The following is a 23,471-nucleotide window of genomic DNA, read 5'->3' on the forward strand; positions in this document are numbered from 1 at the left end:
TGTTTATCATATTGTTTACATGTTACACTACATGTTACATTAAATATGACATTTCGTATCGGGAGGACTCGAAGTTACTCCCACTGAATTGTGGCTTTCGTGTTTGTATAAAATACGATTGTGGAGTTGATGATGCTTAGTTGGGGTACACGGACGAGCTAGTGAGCAAAAGAACCTTGGACTTAGTTTGGTTATATTTTGTAGAAACCTTTAAACTTTTGGTTGTGTATATATTTTGAAGGGACATATGTCTCCCTCTTCTATTTTGGTTTGTATCACTATATCCCCGCGTCTTTAGTTATGTTATGTAAATTAGTTGTTAGCTTTTGCAGGTTTTGACACTCTTCTTTAAGAATTGTTTGTGAATGGTTAGGAAAGTTTTAAAAATTACAGGTTTTATCTAGTTGAACCAATTACAAACATATCCTGTCAGTTTTTATGTAAATTTTACGTGTTTAATTAACGTTTTTTTTAAGGGTGTCACAAATGAACTTGACACTAGTTGCCAGACTGAAAGATCAGCCTTTGTCTTTTGTATTTGCTTTAGTAGATGGTCGGTAGGGCCTTCTTCATTGTCATTTGGTGCGACTATATTGGTTGGACTGTTTGCTATGGGACCATTTTGAGAAGTATTTTGGTATGGGCGTCCTGAACGAGTGAGGTGATCTACATCTTGATCTTCACAATTCTGGACTATTTCCTCACCGATTTTGACTAAGTAGTGTTCAAATTGAGATACGATCTTCTTCGTCGTCACCCATATTCCATTGATAGCGACAAGTTCCCTCATTCTTATGATTTCATCTTCCAATTGGATAATCTGGTCGACTAGTTCATCAACCACGGCTACTACTTCTTGCATTGTAGTGTTTGGAGAGAAAACTAGTGGTGCACGTTTTCTAGGTGTGGCGTTGGGGCCACGTAAGGTTGCCACTGCACTCTCTAGTTCCAAGACTTGTCTATCCACACTTTTTGCCCATGCGATGAAATAAGTGATAGTTGGGGAAATGGTGGAGTAGTTCCCTTCATTTTCTATTGCATGCACTTCATCTTCGACTGGGGAGATGAGATGTGAACAATCTATGGTAGATTCTTCATTTGTAATCACTAGAACTCCAAGAGGATTCTTAGTGTTGTTAGGCTTACCTCCAGGTGGTATTGGTAGGCAACCGTCTTCAATCATGTCTTGAAGTACATTTTTCAATTTGTAGCATTTCTCTGTATCATGTCCCTTACCTCTATGGTATTCGCAGTACGAATTCTCATCCCAGAACTTGGATTTCTTTTCTGGTTCAGGCGTAGGGCCTATGGGTTGAAGTTTCCCGAGCTTTATCAATCTTTTCAGAGCGTTGGAGTATGTGTCCCCTAGATTTGTGAATTTCCTTGGAGGGGTACTCCTTTTAGATGGCTCAAGGAGGTTAACTTTATCAGTCTTGCTAGTAGAGCCGTAGGAACGACTTGTTGAGCCTTGATATCCACGACCTATCGTTTTGGACAAAAGCCCTTTACGAATGTCATCTTCGATCCTTGTCCCTAGTACGGTCAAATCTTTGAAAGTCTTGATGTTTTGATACCTCAAATGATTTGCATAGATGGGTTTTAGATTGTTCACGAATTTCTCCACAAGGGTAGTCTCATCCGGACGTTCAACAAGTTGAGTACTAGTCTTCCTCCACCGACTTAGGAAATCGGTGAAACCTTCTTTGTCATTTTGGGTAAGAACCTCTAAAGTGCGCATGTTGACTTGGATTTCAGCATTATCCGCATATTGTTTAGCAAACTCGATTGAGGCATCGTCCCAAGTAGCGATTTTTTTGTGATCTAGCGAATAGAACCATTGCTTTGGGATGGTGTCAAGAGATGAAGGAAAGATCCTTAAGAACATCTCGGGTTTAATGCCCTTGATAGACATGTAATCCTTGAAGGCACGGATATGGTTCAAAGGGTTTTCATGCCCCTTGAATTTAGGGATATCCGTCATGTTGAAGTTGGTTGGAAACTTGGAACTCACGGCCTCATACTTGCGATTATTCTCCCTATAAATGTCATCCCCTTTAAGATACATCAATTGCTCCTCTAAGTATTGGAGTCGTTTCTCAACTGCAGTGATACCTATGGGAGGGTTTTCATCCTCGAAGTCATTCACGAAGTCATCAACAATTTCACTTTCTCGAGGAGGCATCCTCGTTTCTACGGCATATATTCGGCCCTCAATGGTGTCAAGGCGATCATACACTTGGTCTTGAGTAACTTGGAGACGAGCTAGCGCGGTTAGGATTTGATCATTACTATCTTAGAGTTGATTGAAGTTCACGTCGCTTGTTCCAGACATCTTTGGAAACTGGATAAGAGATCGACGATGAATCAAAACAAGATCGACCACTCTAGCACACTTACTTGAAAAGAAATGTTTTGACTCGTGAAGTGGGAGTGTGCCACTTGTGTCAGTGAGCTTTGAGGAACTGACAAAATTTGAAAAATGTTGGTCCTAGTCAACTTTAGTGTAGTTGTAGGAGTGGACTCGAAGTGAGGTTTTGAAATGGGTTTTGAGGCCCGAATTTTGACTCGACTATTGGACAGAGTTTCAACTTGTTTTGCGCTAATATTAGGCCCAAGTTCGAAATTTTACATGTTAAAGAAGGATTTTGAATTTTACAAAAAATCATCATGGTTTCGTTTAGAAAAGGGTGATCACGTATGGTACAAACAATATACAAGCATTATAACGAGATGCTGAGTGCATTTTAAATGGGTTTTGGTTTTAAAGGGTGGGTTGCCATACCGAACAATCAAACCCGACGTCTGTGGAGAGGCTCGTACCGAACAAGAGTAAGGCCGATTCCTAGTCCATTTCCTCAAGTAGTGAAAGTCCTTGATACAAACAAGAGTAAGCACCATGGTATGGATGACGTCAATCGCTATCCATCCTTAGGCCCAAATAAGAATTAGGACCGTTTAGACGGGACGATTGGTCGAATGGGTTGGGTTGGGCCTAGGAAGGCCGAATGAACGATCTAGGAAGACCGAGTTATGAAAACCGGCAATTGTCTTGTACAAACTATTCCCTAAACTTGTTCAAGTTTCACACTTTTGGCTACACGTAAGTGTATTTTTCCCAGCGGAGTCGCCAAACTGTGGACAATGGGCCCACGGGGGCGCTTGGGAGAGAACAAGCGTTTGCATTTGTGGAGTCGCCACCAATTTATTGTGGAAAATTGGAAACCGTTCGAATACCTCATGCCATGTCAAGACACAAAGTAGTGACATGAACACCAAGAACTCGTTACCCTTAGCATTCTATGTCTAAAATGACTCTCGTGGATGCCAATGAACACGGATGTTCAAAGAGATCTGGAGTAAGGGGTGAGGGTACGTATTAGGAAGCTCTTTTGATCGAACACCTAATCCCGCCCGCCTCGATAGCGGCCTTTACTAATGATTAGGGAAGTTATTTATACTTGATATATTGTCGATTATATGCATGCAATGCAACATCCAACGTTTTAATCCTAACATGTGAGAATTAATACTAAGTCGGTTAACACGTAATTTAACATGTATTTGAGTCAAAGTCGGGATTTAAGATTGATTACATGTGAAAGCATACACGTGATACAATAGAAGGAATACAATAATAATACAACAATAGAAAATTACAATAATTACAATGGGTTAAACGATTTATGTCGAAAATACTTCTAAAACGGATAATTTGAGAAAGAAATAAATAAACAAATTAACGAACAGGAATTAAGGGTGATAATACGAATAGTGGTTAATTAATACGTAAGCTAAAACTAGGTCAACGCAAAACGGCAGTTCAGAGACAGAAATCAACCAAGAACAGGCGCAGCAGAGCTGCGCCCTCTGGAAGAGGCGCAGCAGTTGCTGCGTCTATTCCTTGGCTCAGTTCTGGCTGTGAAGCCGGAATTGCAAATCGTTATTGCTTGTTGGTGATTTTAAAGATCGATTAGTATTATTTACTCGGATGGAAGTGATTAGCAGGTTATTTACATATGATTGATGGTCATGAAAACGATAAACATGGAACAAACGAAATAAGGATGAATTAATTACATGGTTTACGAGATTAATAATTAACAAACTAAACTAATTAATTAGGTTAAATATGATGAATTAATGACGGATTAACGATGAATATGATAATAAATAGGTGGGAATATATCAAAGATCGAATTCCAGAAACTCAATATGAATGAATCGAATTTCTATAACCCGGTTTTGACTTTAGTGACGAAAACCCGCAAATATTAATTACTTGGGATTTAAGTCGGGAATTAATGAGATGAACTAATTATGAAGAATTATGAATTACAGGTTAAAATTATCATGCTTAAATTCTCGTGTTAATGAAACAATGAACATTCGAAAACAAAGTGAAAAACAAAAGGACGAACAAAAGACGAAGGAAGAAGAAAGGAAGCAGGAACTGCGGCAGCCTCACAAAGAGGCGCAGCATGTGTTACGTCCCTTCGAAGAGGTGCAACAGTTGTTGCGTCCTTTCTCGACGGTTGTCCTCTGATAATCCGTAAAAAGGGTTTTAAACAAAGGGTTTTAGAAATCGGTTTTAATTGTATTTTCGACATAAATCTTACAATATGATTACAATAAATAAATGACGATAAATAAAAGAGAGATTTACACCCTCAGACTTACATGTTTGACGAAACGAGATGAACTAAGTTTATGATTAGTGATGCTCGACTCGAATGTAACGAAATTGCCCTCGTAAGTGGAAAATGATTAAGATTGATTAAAGTTGTTTATAGTGGAGTTGGTCAAATTGGTCGGTCATGCAAAACGAGGCTGGTACTCAGAAGGATCCGAGCTTACGTGGTCGAAAGTTCAAGCACGTAGACGCTAAAAAGTAAGAACGTGGTCTAGAATGCAAAAGGAGAAGAGAAGGGCGGACACTCGCGTGAGAAATATGAGGTGCGAAGGCTCCTATTTATACTAATCACGTGGAGGAAGTAGGGTTTTCGGAGAGACTTTGGAAGTGAATCTCGAAAGGATATGAAAAGATACGAAAAATACGCAGAAAAGGACTTGGGAAGAGGCGCAGCAGGCACTGCGTCTCTTGGAAGGGGCGCAACACCTGCTGCGTCTATTCCCAAGTGGTTTTCTCCTGCGGAAGAAAGATTTCCGTGTTTAGTTTATGGAATAACGGAATAATTTGGTTTTCCTTAATATTTTGTGCGAATATTACGGGAAATTGTTTACCAAAGACTAAAAGATTTATAAAATATGGAATAGAAATATCCGGAACATTCCGACTCGACATTTTAATGGTTGTTAGAAAATGAAGACGGTTTTAGGCCCGGACTCCAAATGTACTCTAATTACTGTCAAAACGACTGTATCAGCGCGTAGATGACAATTAAGAAGTAGACATAAATGTTTGAGCGATCACTTGACGATAAACATACGAACTGTCACAAATCGTTCCGCGTACCAAACATGCGGCCCAATCATCACCGGGTGGTTTGCGGGAGGTGCAGAAATGAGGTATCTACAGAGCCCCCACTTTGACCGAGGCTTGGACAAGGCAAAAGTCAAAGTATAGCCACCAGGTCAATCGAAGATTACAACCTGATGACTATGGTGACGCGAGGCGGCTCAAGGGGTCTGAACCAAGGACCTGTCGTCGGGAACATTTTAGAGTCTGTCGACTATCGGGGAGGGTCGTTTAAAGTCCATTAGATTACGTAAGGAAGGTCGCCAGCCATAAGAAAAGACCATACCTGAGATACCCCTGGGTGAAACGGGATTGAAGATGCTTCGGCAAAACTCTTTGGTCTGAAGATTACTTGGTGTCTGAAGGCATTAGTGGTCACAAGGATTCTGAAGAAACTTCTTTACACTTCCGAAGGCTAACTCTGAAGCTTGTCTCTCACTAAGAGATATGAAGGTTCGCCTGGGGAATGAAACGATGATTTTGGGGAAGACAGCAGGACACAGTCTGGAACTGCTGGGAGAAATCTGTTTGTGTTCAGCTTCAAACAAACTTCGGAAGAATTCGGGGTCGATGTTGATCTCCATGTCTCGAGAGTAAGTGATTGTCGGTCGTGAATTCTCGCTGGGGAACTTAATCGGGAACTGATCTCCATGTCTCGAGAGGGAAAGTCTATCCGTGTACTCTCGCTGAGGGAACTTAATAAAGGCGTGTCGAAACACCTGTCAAAGAAGGAATGCTCGTTGTGACAAGCTAGGTCTTGGGTAAGAAAATAAGGCGATAATTTGTTGTTAGCTTGGAGGATGCGGATCCGGGTAAAGAACATACATCAAACGGACCAAATGCGTGATGTAGCATCAAGGAAGAGGCGCACCAAGGATGGGCCCACAAAAATAACGAACTCATAACGAATTTTTGAAAACTCGTATGAAGGAAAGCTGAGGAAAAGGCGCAGCAAGAGCTGCGTCCCTTGGAAGAGGCGCGACACCTGCTGCGTCTATTTCTGGGCGTGTCTTTTCTGCGTAAAACCCGATGAAACAGGGGTTTCATTTCATTTACTCGAAACACAAAATTTCAATTACTCTCTCAAATTCCAACCATTTCCGTCGAAATTTGATCCAAGAATTACAATTTTATACGGGACTAATAATCCAATAACCAGCTAACTATGATTTTATGAATGAATCAGTGTACGATAATTATATAGAAAAATTGTGCGGACTATATAATCTGCTATTATATCACCGAATTCAAATTGGTTTCAAATTCATATCTAATCCATAATAGACGTTAAAAATGTATTGAACTGCCAAATATACAAAATTATTCGGTGACATCAATTTTTACTTTCTAAATTCCAATTCATCTATATGTTTTTATTCATTTAATTATTTACCGCGGTTTGCGTATGGCTGGTTATTACTATGTGTCATGCACTGATTGTATATTTAAAAGTGCAATAATTTTTGCAGTAGCTTTTCGTAGTTTTTTTTTTTTTTGGAAAATTTCCATTTTGGTGCCTCGATGTTTTGATTAATTCCACTTTAGTGCCCTGAGGTTTGCATAATTCCACTTTGGTGTCCTGAGGTTTCGACTACTTCCCACTTTGGTAACCTGAGTTTTGAAAAAAAATTCCCTTTTTTTGTTAATGGTTAACTATGAGGTATCGGATATGGGTTTAGTTGAATATAAGGTACTCCCTCCATTCAACTCCACTTTACATGTATTCCATTTCCATCCATTAAACTCCACGTTACAGGTTTCCTTATTTGGCTAAAAAAATGACAATTCTATCCTTATTGAAAATCTTTATTTACAAAAAATGTCACCCAAACCCCAAACTAACCCACCATAAAACCCCACCTTTATGTTTTTTTAATATTTTTAACCTCTTCTTTCTCTTTTCCCATGTACTTTTAATACTTTTTTTTTTTAATCCGCTCCTTAATATCCGTGTAAAAACCAAAGTTGCAAAGTGGAGTTGAATGGAGGGAGTACTGCTTAGTGTAATAAATTAAGTGAAAATAAAAACAACTAATTGCATATATATTGGCTAAGAAGTGAAACGATTGAACATATATAATTATTAATTTAAAGCCATTTTTTTAAAATTGAAACTCTTTTTTGAAAATTTGTTCATTTTATTATTTTAAATAAAGAGTAGAATAATAATGTAAGATAATGATATGTGATTTTGTTGATAGACAAAATTTCAAATAAACAAAAATGAGTTATAATTTTAATAAAATTAATCTAAAACTACTCGAGTTTAACAGTAGTATCCTAATATTCTACACCCTTCAATCCACACAAAACTCTTAATTTGCTTTTTGGAGGTCAGATTTTGAAAAGTTGATCGTTAATTCACTCAAAAATATATCCCACATCTACAAAATTAGATGTCGTATTATATATTTCGCATGAAGTTCATAGGCAATAACCAGTCTTAATGGTAGATAGTAAAAAAGAAATGGAATATATTGGTAGATGTTGTAAGTTAATCTAATTTGTGAATCTTATAAAAGCCAGTCTGAGTTATTACGTGTTCATTTTAAGGAATTAAACCACATTTTTGGAAATGACGTTTTAAATTAACTAAAATTGGTGGTGCGTACAACAATAAAAATAGGTCATACAAAGCACAGTAACCTGAGTAGGGAAACCCTACCTTAGCAATCAACAGCAGTATGCGACACGGACAATCAAAAAAGCTCCTCTACGAAGTCTTCTCCTATACAATGATCATGCAACACGATTACACTTTGTACAATTCCCAAAATCCCCTTCCTATATAAATGTACAGTAACCCAAAAAGGTACAAATAGTCGCGAAGATAAAACTTACCAACAGTGCAACGAGAACTTATACGCAAGAATCACGACGATTATCCACACAATGACGCTACGAAATGCTTAAGAGAAGGATTAGGGAATGATTTGGGTGTGATTAGGGTAACGTAGAAATGATAAAGCTTTGAAAATGATATTAGAAACTGACGCGGAAATATAAAATACCCTAAACATTCCCTAATCAAACCGTCGAAATAACACTCCGCCAAACCGGACACTCGGTCGAGTAAGTGCATACTCGGCCGAGTGTCCAATACTCGGTCGAGTATTCACTATACTCGGCCGAGTATTCCTCGGCAGAACCAAAATAACACACAACCATAGCACTACTCGGCCGAGTAGGCTCTACTCGGTCGAGTAGTCACCAAGGAAAATCCGTAGTGTTACAATCTTCCCTCCTTAAAAAGAACTTCGTTCCGAAGTTCACACTCTACTATACAAGCAAGCGCAACACTACGTCACAAGACTATACCAACTACATAAGAGAACTCCAAGGAACTATACAAGCACCACAACAAGTCACCACAAAATCATTTCCCGATTCGAAGCAAAACAAAAAAAACAAAACAAAACACCATCGCGACGATCTCCTACCCCTCTAAAAAGACAACGGTTACGTCCCCCGTAACCAAACATACCTGATCAAAAAGGTTAGGAAAACGTTCTCGCATAGCTTCCTCAGGTTCCCATGTGGCTTCCTCCACATTATGATTAGACCAAAGGACCTTGAGTAAGACCGTCTCACCATTCCGGGTCTTACGAACCTTGCGATCAAGAATCTCCTTAGGAATCTCGGCATAGGACAAGGATTCATCAAGTTCGATGTTCTCCATCTCAAGGATATGCGACGGATCACTCACATACTTCCGGAGTTGAGATACGTGAAAAACATTGTGCACTCTATCCAAAGCTGGTGGTAAAGCTAACCTGTAGGCTACCTCACCAACACGGTCCAAAATTTCATAAGGACCTATAAACTTTTGGCTTAGCTTACCCTTTTTCCCAAACCTCATAACACCTCGCATAGGTGACACTTTCAAAAGAACCTTGTCACCTACCGCAAACTCAATGTCCCTGCGGTGTAAGTCGGCGTAGCTCTTCTGACGATCTTGAGCTGCTCTCATCTTTTGGCGAATCAACTGGATTTGTTCAACCATATCTTGAACCAGTTGTGGCCCTAAAACCACTGCCTCGGAACTATCATCCCTACAAACTGGACTTCGGCATTTTCGGCCATACAAAGCTTCAAAAGGTGCCATCCCAATGCTTGTATGATAACTATTATTGTATGAAAACTCGATCAAATCAAGTCTGTCTTCCCAACTGCCCCCAAAGTCCATAACACATGCCCTTAGCATGTCTTCTAAGGTCTTGATGGTTCGTTCTGTCTGACCATCGGTTGCCGGATGAAAGGCTGTACTCATCTTCAACGTTGTACCCATCAACTCTTGCAGTTCTTGCCAAAACTTTGATATGAACCTCGCATCACGATCAGAAACGATATCTTTCGGTATACCATGTAACCGAACCACATGCCTTCTGTAACCCAATGCCAGCTGCATCTTAGACCAAGTATCTTTCATGGGAACGAAATGGGCTGACTTGGTTAACCGATCCACAATCACCCAAATCATGTTGTTACCTTGTTGTGACCCAGGTAACCCCACAATGAAGTCCATGGAGATCGACTCCCATGATAGTCACGTATTGTGTCGGTCTAAGAGGGCGATTTTATCACCCTCGTGTCTTTTAATATGGGTCTTTTGGTACACTTTTCCTAACAATTGGCAATCGGTGATATGGTGGTAACTTGTGCATTTTTACTCGGTCGGGCACTCAATCCTTATGCATGGAACCCGAGTGGCATTAAAGCACCTTTCAAAGGTCAAGGCAAAGCACAAAAGGATCACTTGTAACCCGGAAATCAATTGGGAGAAGTAAGAATGAAGACTAGAAGAAATGAAGGCTATTGTAGAGGTTTAGCTCGTGGGAAAAAGAAGTTCAGATTTGCGAGACTGTGCGCAGCCTGCGCAAACAGGGTGCGCAGGTGCGCCAAAATGCGCAGGCATGAACAGTGCTTGCGCAGCCTGCGCATCCCTGCTTTACGGGTTTTTCTAATCTTCTTCGTGGGCTTGTTAAGTGGAAATCTTTCTAGGTTTTCGTGAAGGCCTATAAATACCCGAGAGTTTGAAGACCTGGGATTAGCACCTACCATCATTTCATCTCTTTTAATCTCATTTTTAGGGTTAATCTTGTAGTAATTAAGAAGGCTATTTTCCATTTCAAGTTGTAATCTTTCTTTGTTTTTGGGTTTTATGAAGACTATGGGAGGCTAATCTTTCCATTCTTGATGTAATTTAATCAAAGTATCCAACTTTGGTGATTGTAAGACTCTTAAACCTCTCTTAATTTATCTAATGTTCTTTTCTTGTGCTTTATTTCTTATGTTGAGTAGATGAATGTTTGGGTTGGCCATCCTTGCATGTTATTCACTTAATTAGTGCAAATCCTAATGAAATGGTTTAATTTAGTTGGGATTGTTGAAGCAAGTTTGTTGTTTGTTGATTTGGTTTAAAGGATTCATGCAACAAATAGAAAAGTTCATGTCTTTTACTCATTTGTATGGTTTAATCTTATGAGGAATTGATCCTAGCTTCATCTCTTGGTTAAACTCTTAATGCTCATGCTTAGTCTCCTTTCATGGTTTAATGAATTGTTGCTTAAGTTTGAAGGGTATTTGTAGATGGTTTAATTTACATGTATCAATATCTTGAGATGAAAGTATTGGGTAGAAAATTGTAAGAGAGGAATAAAAGAGTCAAGCATCATCATTGTTGGGTTACTAAGAGAGAATTACATCAAGTTTTCCCTTTATATTGAATCTTGCATACTAGTTGTTTGTGGAATTGTCTCAATAGGAAGATTTCCAATTTCTACTCTTATTTCCATGTTTGTTTCTCAAAACCAATCCCTTTCCATCTATGTCCCCTACTTGTTGACCTTTGTTAATATCCATTGTTTGTGATTATTGCTTTTGTTAAGTTAATTTTATCATTAGGACCTTAATTAGTAGTAGAGATCCACTTAGTAGTCATTAGTTTACATTTCAAGCTTTAGTCTTATTTCCTTCTCTTGGGTTCGACCCTTTACTTCCGCTTTACTATTGTTTTTATTGAAAGTTAGTAGAGTCAAAGTTTAGGCTATAAATTGTTAATTTGGTAGTTAATTCTAGTATTTTAGCGACCTAGTTTTATCTATATCAAATTTTGGCGCCGTTCTTAGGGGAAGGCAACATAGCTAAAGCTTGTTATTGAACTATTGGTCTTTAATTAGTATAGTTAGTCTTTGTAGAAAATTGATTGTTAAATTGCATGCTAGTAGTTTTTTCTCTTCTCTTTGCCTTGATAAATACGTGGAAGTTCTAATTGGTGTGGTTAGTGTGAAGGTTTATGTTTAGCTCTCCACCACACGGTGAATCAACCCCCGTGGAAGAAGACGCGTTTGGAGCATATTCTTGGCTTTTCACTAACCCTTGGTACCGAAGACCACCAAGAGAACATAGAGTAGAAGAACCACCTTTAGAAGTCCCCATTGAAGAAGAACCAATAGAAGTAGAACCAATTGAAGTGGAATACCCACAAATGGCGAATGATACTAGAACTATTAGGGAGCTCCGGGCAAGAAATTATGACACTCAACCTCTTTGCATAGCCTACCCACCCATGGGGGCTAATGCCAACTTTGAATTGAAGGGCTATTTCATTCACAACCTCCCAAAGTTTCATGGACATGCGGGGGATGACCCAAATCGCCATCTTTCCGAATTCCATATGATGTGTGAGGGTGCAATTCCAAATGGTGTCACGGAAGATCAATTTAAGTTGAGAGCTTTCCCATTATCACTTCAAGATGCGGCAAAAGATTGGTTGTTTTACCTTCAACCGGGTACAATCCGTACTTGGAAGGACATGAAGGCGGCTTTTCTTGAGAAATACTACCCCGACTCAAGACATAACCATGCAAAGAAAGCCATCACTTCTCCGGAGCAAGATGCAAGTGAGAGCTTATATGAGTATTGGGAGAGATTCAAGAAGCTAGTTGCTCAATGTCCTTACCATGGCCTTAGTGGTGATGACCTTTTGGTCAACTTTTGTGATGGCCTTACCGTACAATACCAAATCATGGTTAATTCCGCTACGGGTGGTGGAGTTGACAACTATTCCGTGGCGGAGGCAAATGAGATCATAGAAAAGTTGGCCGCTAGCACAAGGAATTATGGAAGAAGCCGAGTATCAAAGAATATTAACTCCATTGAGACACCTTCTCCTTCCCCCCACAAGCTTGAGAAAACCGTGGATGATCTCACAAAAATGGTTGCTCAACTAGTGGGGAACAATCAAGGAGGAGCACAAGGATCTAATGTGGAGTGTAATTTTTGTCAAGGGCCACACCCAATGGAAACTTGTCCCATCATGGAAGAGCAAGGAATAAGCAAGGAGAATGTGAGTGCCATGATGCACGGTCAATACAACTCTAGGAACCCCAATGGGGGAGGGTATTATAAGTATGATCCGAGCGGCAATACTTACAATATTGGGACAAGGGACCATCCAAACCTTAGTTGGGGAGGGGATACCTCCAAGAGCTTCCAAAATGGTCAATTCAACCACTTGAAGAACTCCAACTCTCAAGGACAAAACTCCAATTACCAAAGAAACAACAATCATCAACAATCCAAGGGAGGGTCCTTCCAATTTGGAAACCAAGGAAACCAAGGGAATTTCCAAGGTAACCACAAGAACTTCCAACAAGGAGGGGGCTCTTCCTCCCAAGGAAATGAAGATTTGTCTACAAATGAGATGTTCAAGATGCTCATGAAAGGGCAAGCCGAAAATACCAAGAGATTTGACAAAATGGATGCGGACAAAATTTCAAGTGATGCTAGAGTGAAGAACCTTGAGATCCAACTTGGCCAACTTGCACAAGAAATGGCCAAGAACAATCAAAGGAACTCTAACTCAATTCCATCTACAACATTTCCACCAAAGGAAAATGCAAGCTCCATGACTTTGAGAAAGGGGAGAACCCTAGAATCTCCCCCGAAGAAGAAGAGGAAGGCCAAATCACATGAGAGGGTCATTGACATTGAGGAACAAGTTGAAGAAGAGCTAGTGGTTGAGGAAGAGAAAGAGACACCCTCTAGAGCTAGTGGGGAAGAGGAGAAGACTCCCTTGAGGAATGACAAAGAAAAGAGTGAAAGCAACAAAGCCAAGGATCATGTTGAGGAGATCGAGAGAGAGTATGTTGTTGAGGTACCTTTTCCTAGTGCTCTCACACATTCTAAAAGTGTCGCAAGAGATGAGGATCTCTATGAAACTTTTAGGAAGTGTGAAGTAAATATCCCTTTGCTAAATCTTTTGAAAGGTGTGCCTAGGTATGCCAAGTTTCTCAAGGAACTTTGCACACCTAGGAGAAGCCCAAGGAAGGGAACCCAAAGAGTAAGGGTAAGTGAACATGTTTCCGCAATTTTTAAAAAATCACTTCCCAAAAAGTGTGGAGACCCGGGAATGTTCACCATACCATGCTCTATTGGGGACAAAAGTTTCACTCATGCTATGTTAGACCTTGGTGCATCAATCAATGTTATGCCATATGCCCTCTATGAGACTTTGGGACTTCCACCATTGAACAAAACCGATGTAGTGATCCAACTTGCGGATCGCTCAAACATATACCCAAAGGGGATGGTGGAGGATGTGTTGGTAGAGGTAGATCACTTAACCTTCCCGGCCGACTTCTATGTTCTTGACATGGAAGCCGACTCGAGGGCCACTCCCATCCTTTTGGGGAGGCCTTTTATGAAGACCTCTAAAACCAAGATTGATGTGTCTAATGGGAACCTCACTATGGAATTTGATGGAAAGAAACTCACGTACAACATCTATGATGCTATGAAACAACCTAGCGATTCACATTCATGTTATTTCTTAGACATCATTGAACCAATTACCTCTCAAGTTTATATGTTGTGTCAAAGGGACCCACTTGAGGTGGCCCTCACTAACAATGTCGAGAAGGAAGGGTTGCGTTTTTTGTTGTCTAATGATGTGCGGGGAAAGTGTAGAAGAATTGGAAAAGGAAGAACCACTTAAAGAATTAAAGGATGGAAAAGAAGTGAAAGAAATTGAAGAAGGAATGTCGAGACCATGCGCGACTGCGCACCCACAATGCGCACTGCGCAATCTGCGCGACTGCGCAGCCCTATGCGCATGCGACTGCGCAATTTCCACCCATCCGAGTCATGCTTTTCTTCCTACTCTTATGATAACCCGTCCCATTTTCTATCCTTAGAGGCCTCCCTTGAAAGGCCCCTTCCATCCATCATTAAGCCACCCACCCCCAACCTCAAACCACTCCCCAACAATTTGAAATACGTCTTTCTTGGGGCAAATGACACTCTACCCCTCATAATTTCAAACCAACTTGAGAGTGAACAAGAGAGGAGGTTGGTGGATGTTTTGCAAAAGTATAAAGGAGCATTTGGATGGAGCATCGCGGATATCAAGGGGATAAGCCCAAGCACTTGCATGCACAAAATTCGATTGGAAAAGGATGCAAAACCCGTTCGACAACCACAACGAAGGCTTAATCCACCTATGATGGAAGTTGTCAAGGAAGAGATTATCAAACTTCTTCAAATGGGTATTATCTTTCCAATTAGTGACTCCCAATGGGTAAGTCCTACTCAAGTTGTGCCAAAGAAGGGAGGGGTGACGGTAGTCAAAAACACTCAAGGGGCATTGATCCCCACCCGTTTGCAAACGGGATGGAGGGTGTGTATTGATTATCGTCGCCTCAACCAAGTCACTTGGAAGGACCATTTCCCCCTACCCTTTCTAGATCAAATGCTAGAGAGGTTAGGAGGGAAAGAGTATTATTGCTTTTTGGATGGATATTAGGGTATTTTCAAATCCCCATTCACCCGGAGGATCAATCCAAAACAACCTTTACTTGCCCATTCGGTACTTATGCTTACCGCCGCATGCCTTTTGGATTGTGCAATGCCCCCGGCACTTTCCAACGATGCATGATGAGCATTTTCTCGGACTATGTGGAGCGTATTTTGGAAGTCTTCATGGATGACTTCACCATCCATGGGGACTCATTTGACTCGTGTCTAGACCACCTCGCTATGGTCCTATCACGGTGCATAGACTCTCACCTCATTTTAAATTCTGAAAAGTGTCACTTGATGGTGAGTAGTGGAATCGTGTTGGGACACATAGTGTCGAAAAGAGGGATTGAGGTGGATACGGCAAAGGTGGATGTGATTAAAACCTTACCGTATCCATCTAATACTCGAGACGTGAGGTCGTTCTTGGGCCACGCGGGTTTTTATCGAAGGTTTATTAAAGATTTCTCCAAAATCGCTAACCCCTTGTGCAAACTTTTGCACAAGGATGTGGAGTTCGTGTTTGATGATCATTGTAGGGAAGCATTTGACTTGTTGAAGGAAAGACTTGTATCGGCCCCAATCATTCAAGCACCCAAGTGGGATCGACCTTTTGAGACCATGACCGATGCAAGTGATTTTGCCATTGGAGCCGTATTGGGACAAAAGGATGACAAAGCTTCTTATGTGATTCAATATGCTTCCTCTCTTTTGAATGATGCCCAACGAAATTACACCGTCACCGAGAAGGAATTCTTGGCGGTGGTTTATGCTCTAGAGAAGTTCCGCTCCTACTTACTAGGAGTCAAGGTGATTGTCTATACCGATCACAAATCCATCACTCAACTTGTGAGCAAGAAGGACTCCAAACCAAGATTAATGAGGTGGGTTCTCCTACTTAGTGAGTTTGACATAGAGATAAGAGAGAAAAAGGGATTGGCAAATGTGGTGGCCGACCACCTAAGTCGACTACAACTTAATGATAAACAAATGCAACGAATGGGGGTAGTCGATGGGAGTTTGCCTCATGAATCTCTTTATAGTTTGAGGATGACGGAGCCATGGTATGCCAACTTGGTAAACTACATGGTCACCAAGAAGTTTCCCACCTCTCTTTCATCTAGTCAAAGGAACAAAATCAAGTCCGATTCTCGGTTTTATATATGGGATGAGCCATATTTGTGGAAAATGTGCCAAGACCAAGTCATCCGCCGTTGTGTGCCGGATGTAGAAATCCCGTCCATCTTAAAGCATTGCCATGAGTACGCTTGTGGGGGTCACTTTGGGCCGCATAGAACGGCACGTAAAATTCTTGAGTGCGGTTTCTATTGGCCCAAGTTATTTAAAGATGCTCATATTTTCGTTACTACTTGTGATAGGTGCCAACGTTTTGGCAACATATCACGTAGGAATGAAATGCCCCAACAACCGATGCTCTACTTGGAAATTTTTGATGTTTGGGGAATAGACTTCATGGGGCCATTCCCTAACTCCTATGGATACATCTACATCCTCTTGGCGGTCGACTACGTGTCTAAGTGGGTAGAAGCCATCCCCACAAAATGTGATGATGCAAAGACGGTGCAAGCATTTGTCAAAAGTAATATATTTTCAAGATTCGGCTTCCCAAAAGCCATTGTGAGTGATAGGGGGACTCATTTTTGTAACAAGGTAATCTCAACCTTGCTTCAAAAATATGGTGTGCTTCACAAAGTTTCTACGGCATATCACCCCCAAACAAATGGCCAAGCGGAAGTCTCTAACCGGGAGGTTAAACACATCTTGGAAAGAACGGTCAATCCCGACCGAAAGGATTGGAGCAAGAGGCTTGAAGATGCTCTTTGGGCTTATAGAACGGCCTATAAGACCCCAATCGACATGTCCCCATATAGGCTAATTTATGGGAAGGGATGCCACCTTCCCGTAGAAGTGGAGCACAAAGCCTATTGGGCAATCAAAGCTTTTAATCAAAATGTCGATGAGGCGGGATTGCACCGAAAGCTTCAAATACAAGAATTGGAAGAGCTTAGGCACAATGCCTATGACAATGCTAGCATCTACAAGGAAAAGGCTCGGTCTTGGCATGACAAGATGGTCACAAGAAGAGTTTTCAAAGAGGGAGAAGATGTGTTGGTTTTTCAAAGTCGCCTCAAGAATTTTCCCGGCAAGCTAAGGTCAAAGTGGTTTGGACCTTACAAAGTCAAGAAGGTTTTTCCTCACGGAGCGGTGGAGGTGGAAGACCCGAGCCTCGGGAAAGTGATAAAGGTAAATGGGCAAAGGTTGAAGAAGTACTACAAAGGAATCGATCTACAAGGTGAAGAGGATCTTCTTTTAGAAGATCCAATTTATAAAGATTGATTCTCCAACTTTGACTAAGTCGAGCCATCGACGTTAAATAACGGCAAATTTGTAAATATTCTATCCCAATTTCATTGCTTTCTTAGAGTAGTTTATTTTCGCAATTTAATTCCGCAATTTATTTACTCGCATGTTAATTTTCGTTGAATTAATTTCATTTGCATTTGACATGTAAAAAGGCATTTGAGGTTTGTTTAATGATATAGTGATTTGCAAGAACCCTCTTGGAAGGCGTGCCCAAGAGGAGATGAGAGTCGGGTTTGATGAACAAAGTCATAGGAAGAGACCAAGGAAAAGAGAACAAGAAGAAATGGGAAAATTATTGGCTAAGGAAGTAAAATTGGAATTACAAGAAAAAGAGCAAAAACTGCGAAACACTGCGCAGCCTGCGCAAAAGGCATGCGCAGGTGCGCAAAATTGCGCAGGAGGGAACAAGATAATTGCGCGACTGCTGCGCGAGCTGCGCAGTCTGCTATCTCGATTCTTTTCTTCTCTTAGCCCGTGCTTCCTCCTCATAACTTACTCCATTATTTGTTCGACAAACACCAAACCCCCTCTCTCATTCACTAAGAATCCTACCAAAATCACTCCATATCAACAACAAACCTCCTTCTCATCACCAATTTCTTCACCAAATTCGTCCTTGACATCAAAAACACCATCAAATCTCCAATTTTACGCCAAAAATCCCCAAATCTCCCTAACCCTAGAATTTTTCCGGGTTGAATTGAAGCTTGTTCAAGTGGATTTCTGGGTTTTAAAGGGGTTTTTATGCAACATTCAAGCAAGATTGAGGATTTTTCGGGGGAGGTATAACAACTTTCTTCACTATCCTTGTCTTATTTTTTTTCAATTCAATTTCGTTTGAGTAGTTGAGTTGTTTCTTGCTTGTAATTGCTTGTTTGGGGATTGTTGGTAATCATTTTCTGTTAGGGGAGGCAAATATTCAACAAAATTACCTTAGATACACAATTTGGTGCTAGTGCACATAAGGTGTTTGTTGAATTGCCCCTTAGAAAATTTTTCAGATTTTTGGTTGTATTAAGTGGTTGTTTTTGAAAATTTTTTCTACAAGAACAAGATGGTTTTTGGTCTTGGAAAAGGGAAGTCTAAGAAGAAGGGGGAAGCCTCAAACCAACCTCCACCAAGTGCACCACCCAAACCTTTTAAGGGGGATGAAGGGTTACCAAACAACATTAAGACTTACTTTAGGTTCCTTGAGAGTAAGCCCCTCCCAATTTCCAAATTCCTTCACCCAGAAACCTTGAGGGATATGGGAATCCTTGACCAAACCCTTGCCTTCCTCACTAAGGTGGGGTTAGAGAGGTACCTTACCCTTCAACCTCGCACCTACTCCGCTTACACCTTAGAATTCCTTTCGACCATCGAAATCACGGGGGAAAGAGGGAATGAAAGGGTGAACTTTAGGTTGAACAAAACTTGGCACACAATAACCTTTGAGCGGGTAAGGGAAATTTTGAGGATCACCAAACCACCCTCCCCAATAAACCTACCAGTGCACGGCCTTGGATGATTCTTGGTTTGGGCTCACAAGGAAAACACCACGGACAAACAATGACAAAATAGCCTCAATCACAAACCCTCCCATCCGGATTCTCACCCGAATGATTTCATGTTTTTTCTTTACAATGGGGGAGCCTACCAAGCTCAATGAAGGGGTCCGTGAGTGTTTGTGGGCGATGTTGCCCGAGGGGGAGGGAGTGCCGGATTGGGCACGGCTTTTTGTGGTGGGTGCAACTAAGCAACGTGAAAAGAAAGGAAGTATAAATTGTGGAGGTTTGGTCACTCTTTTTGTGGCTAGTTTGGTTGGGGAAATTAGGACGAACAACCTCGTGTGTGGGGAAATCACCTCTACAATGAAGCGGGGTTGGTGGAGTGTCACATGATTCATTCTTTGGACACGGTCCCGTGGAGTTGTCATTGGTTGGGGGAGGGGGGTGCACCTTACATGAAGCTTCCCTTGAATGGCCCCCTCCCGAGTGGACCACGAGCCCGAGATTTCTTTTGTCCTCCGGAGGGCAATCTCCCTAACCCACCGCCGCAAAGAGTGAGGAAAAGAAGAGCCGTTGAGACTTCCCGAGGTCCCCAACGAGAAGAGGAAAGAGAGATTGAGAATATTGAGAGGGGATACCATGAGACCCCGCACATTCCTTCGACCTACCAATCGCCTCAAGACACTCCTATGTTTGAGGCCGGGGGTTCCTCAAGTACACCTTTACCACCGTGGCAACACCAAATGTTTAAGTACTTTGAGGATACCCGGGGGACGTTGGAAGCGATAAGTGGGAGGGTTGAGAGCTCCCATTCTTGGCAACAACAACAAACGCCAAGATTGGAGAGTTATGATCAATTCCGAAAATCTTTTGAGGAGCATAGACGGTTGGGAGATGAGGCCGAATTGGCCCAAAAGAAAATTCTTGAAGACATGGCCAAGAGGCAAGAGGAGTCTCTTGCATGGCAACAACAATGTGCCAAAGCTTGGGCGGAAAATCAAGCTATGTGGCAAGCTCAAAACAAGTGGCGGGAAGAAGTGAGTCAACAATTTGGGGTGCAAAACGAAAGGCACCACCAATACCTTGACGACTCCTACTATGACGCCAAAGCCCATGAAGACTCTTTTGGCCTTATTCGAGGCCTTTTCGGCATGACAATTCACTCCAATGACCCAACCTATCAACCCACCATAGATGAACCGCAAGTGAATGAGGCCTACATAAGGGCCCAGCAAGAAAGAGAAAGAAGAGAGAGAAGAAGAAAGAACCGAGGGGCACACGAGCAAGGCGAAGGCTCGGGCCCCTCCAACTAAATTCTTGAAGAAGTTGGCACTCCCTCACATTGAGGACAATGTGAAATTTAAGTGTGGGGGAGTGAGAATTGTAACATATGTATATTGTCTTTCAAATGCAAATGCAAAAAAAAAAAAAAAAAAAAAAAAAAAAAACGAAAATCCCGGCTAGGTGAAAACCCACAAGGGTGGGCGCCTAGGCAAGATTGGGAAGGTGGCCGAGGACGGGATGAAAACCCGAAAGGGCATTCCGGGTAAAATGAAGAAATGAGTTGCGAGCCACCATGAGAGGAAAGGAAAAGCTAAGGTGAAAACCCGAAAGGGCACCTTAGGCAAAATGAGGGATTTTCACCAAAAAAATTGAAAAATTAAAAAATTGTAACACCAAAAAGATGGAGGGATAAGAAGGGAGTGATAAGGAGGGTCTTGGAAGGAGGCTAGAATAGGATTTAATTTCTTTTTGAGTCACGAAACTTGTCCCAAATCGGTGGATTTTTGCTTTGGCTACTTTGGTTGTTGATTTACTTCGGAGTGTGGCCAACCAAGTAGCATGATCATACCTTGCTTGGAGTGATAAGGGGGTGATATAAGTGGTGAATTAGATTGTTTTAGGAGTTGCTTAGGCCACTTTGCTTCCACCTTGGGATAAGGTGAAAGTGGCCATCTCTTGTTGGTGATATAAGGAGGGAGGAGTTGTGTGATGAGTCGGAGTTGGTGGTTGTGTCGTGTATTGTTAGAGGGAGAAATAAGGAGGGTGAGTGAGGGAAGAGAGTTTGTGAAACTTTGAGTCATGTCTTTTCTTTTTAATTGGTGGTTGTGTTTTGAGGGAGACATAAGAAGGAAGAGGAAAGGGAAGAGTGGTCATACTCTCCTACGCTCTCTTGTAGACTTCATGGTTGCTTGTTTCGGGTTTTGCTCGGGACTAGCAAAAGTCTAAGTGTGGGGGAGTTTGATAGTCACGTATTGTGTCGGTCTAAGAGGGCGATTTTATCACCCTCGTGTCTTTTAATATGGGTCTTTTGGTACACTTTTCCTAACAATTGGCAATCGGTGATATGGTGGTAACTTGTGCATTTTTACTCGGTCGGGCACTCAATCCTTATGCATGGAACCCGAGTGGCATTAAAGCACCTTTCAAAGGTCAAGGCAAAGCACAAAAGGATCACTTGTAACCCGGAAATCAATTGGGAGAAGTAAGAATGAAGACTAGAAGAAATGAAGGCTATTGTAGAGGTTTAGCTCGTGGGAAAAAGAAGTTCAGATTTGCGAGACTGTGCGCAGCCTGCGCAAACAGGGTGCGCAGGTGCGCCAAAATGCGCAGGCATGAACAGTGCTTGCGCAGCCTGCGCAGCCTGCGCATCCCTGCTTTACGGGTTTTTCTAATCTTCTTCGTGGGCTTGTTAAGTGGAAATCTTTCTAGGTTTTCGTGAAGGCCTATAAATACCCGAGAGTTTGAAGACCTGGGATTAGCACCTACCATCATTTCATCTCTTTTAATCTCATTTTTAGGGTTAATCTTGTAGTAATTAAGAAGGCTATTTTCCATTTCAAGTTGTAATCTTTCTTTGTTTTTGGGTTTTATGAAGACTATGGGAGGCTAATCTTTCCATTCTTGATGTAATTTAATCAAAGTATCCAACTTTGGTGATTGTAAGACTCTTAAACCTCTCTTAATTTATCTAATGTTCTTTTCTTGTGCTTTATTTCTTATGTTGAGTAGATGAATGTTTGGGTTGGCCATCCTTGCATGTTATTCACTTAATTAGTGCAAATCCTAATGAAATGGTTTAATTTAGTTGGGATTGTTGAAGCAAGTTTGTTGTTTGTTGATTTGGTTTAAAGGATTCATGCAACAAATAGAAAAGTTCATGTCTTTTACTCATTTGTATGGTTTAATCTTATGAGGAATTGATCCTAGCTTCATCTCTTGGTTAAACTCTTAATGCTCATGCTTAGTCTCCTTTCATGGTTTAATGAATTGTTGCTTAAGTTTGAAGGGTATTTGTAGATGGTTTAATTTACATGTATCAATATCTTGAGATGAAAGTATTGGGTAGAAAATTGTAAGAGAGGAATAAAAGAGTCAAGCATCATCATTGTTGGGTTACTAAGAGAGAATTACATCAAGTTTTCCCTTTATATTGAATCTTGCATACTAGTTGTTTGTGGAATTGTCTCAATAGGAAGATTTCCAATTTCTACTCTTATTTCCATGTTTGTTTCTCAAAACCAATCCCTTTCCATCTATGTCCCCTACTTGTTGACCTTTGTTAATATCCATTGTTTGTGATTATTGCTTTTGTTAAGTTAATTTTATCATTAGGACCTTAATTAGTAGTAGAGATCCACTTAGTAGTCATTAGTTTACATTTCAAGCTTTAGTCTTATTTCCTTCTCTTGGGTTCGACCCTTTACTTCCGCTTTACTATTGTTTTTATTGAAAGTTAGTAGAGTCAAAGTTTAGGCTATAAATTGTTAATTTGGTAGTTAATTCTAGTATTTTAGCGACCTAGTTTTATCTATATCATCCCACTTCCACTCGGGTACTGTCAAAGACTGAATCTTACCTTGTGGTCTCCTTTGTTCACCTTTGACCCTTTGGCAGGTCAAACATCTAGCCACAAACTCAGCTACATCCCTCTTTATGTTCGGCCACCAAAAAGTCTTCTTAAGGTCTCTGTAAAGCTTGTCACCACCCGGGTGAACTGAATAAGGAGTGCAATGAGCCTCTGACAAGATCATTCTCCTTAACTCTGCATCGTCAGAAACACACCATCTCCCATCAAAACGAACACTCCCATCTGAATGTATAGAAAACCTTGAAACCGTTCCACTCTCTACCTTTGACTTCCACTCCTGAATCTTAGGATCAAGCTCTTGCTTGCTCTTGATGTTCTCATACAACTCAGGCTTGATCGTCAGATCCCCGATGGTATCCCCCTCTCGAATCATAAAGATCCCCAAACTAGACATCTCATCCCTCAACTTCAGTAAGGACATGGCGGAGCATAACGAATGAACGCTCTTCCTACT

This window comes from Silene latifolia, chromosome X, assembly GCF_048544455.1.
Source record: "Silene latifolia isolate original U9 population chromosome X, ASM4854445v1, whole genome shotgun sequence".
Taxonomy (NCBI): Eukaryota; Viridiplantae; Streptophyta; class Magnoliopsida; order Caryophyllales; family Caryophyllaceae; genus Silene; species Silene latifolia.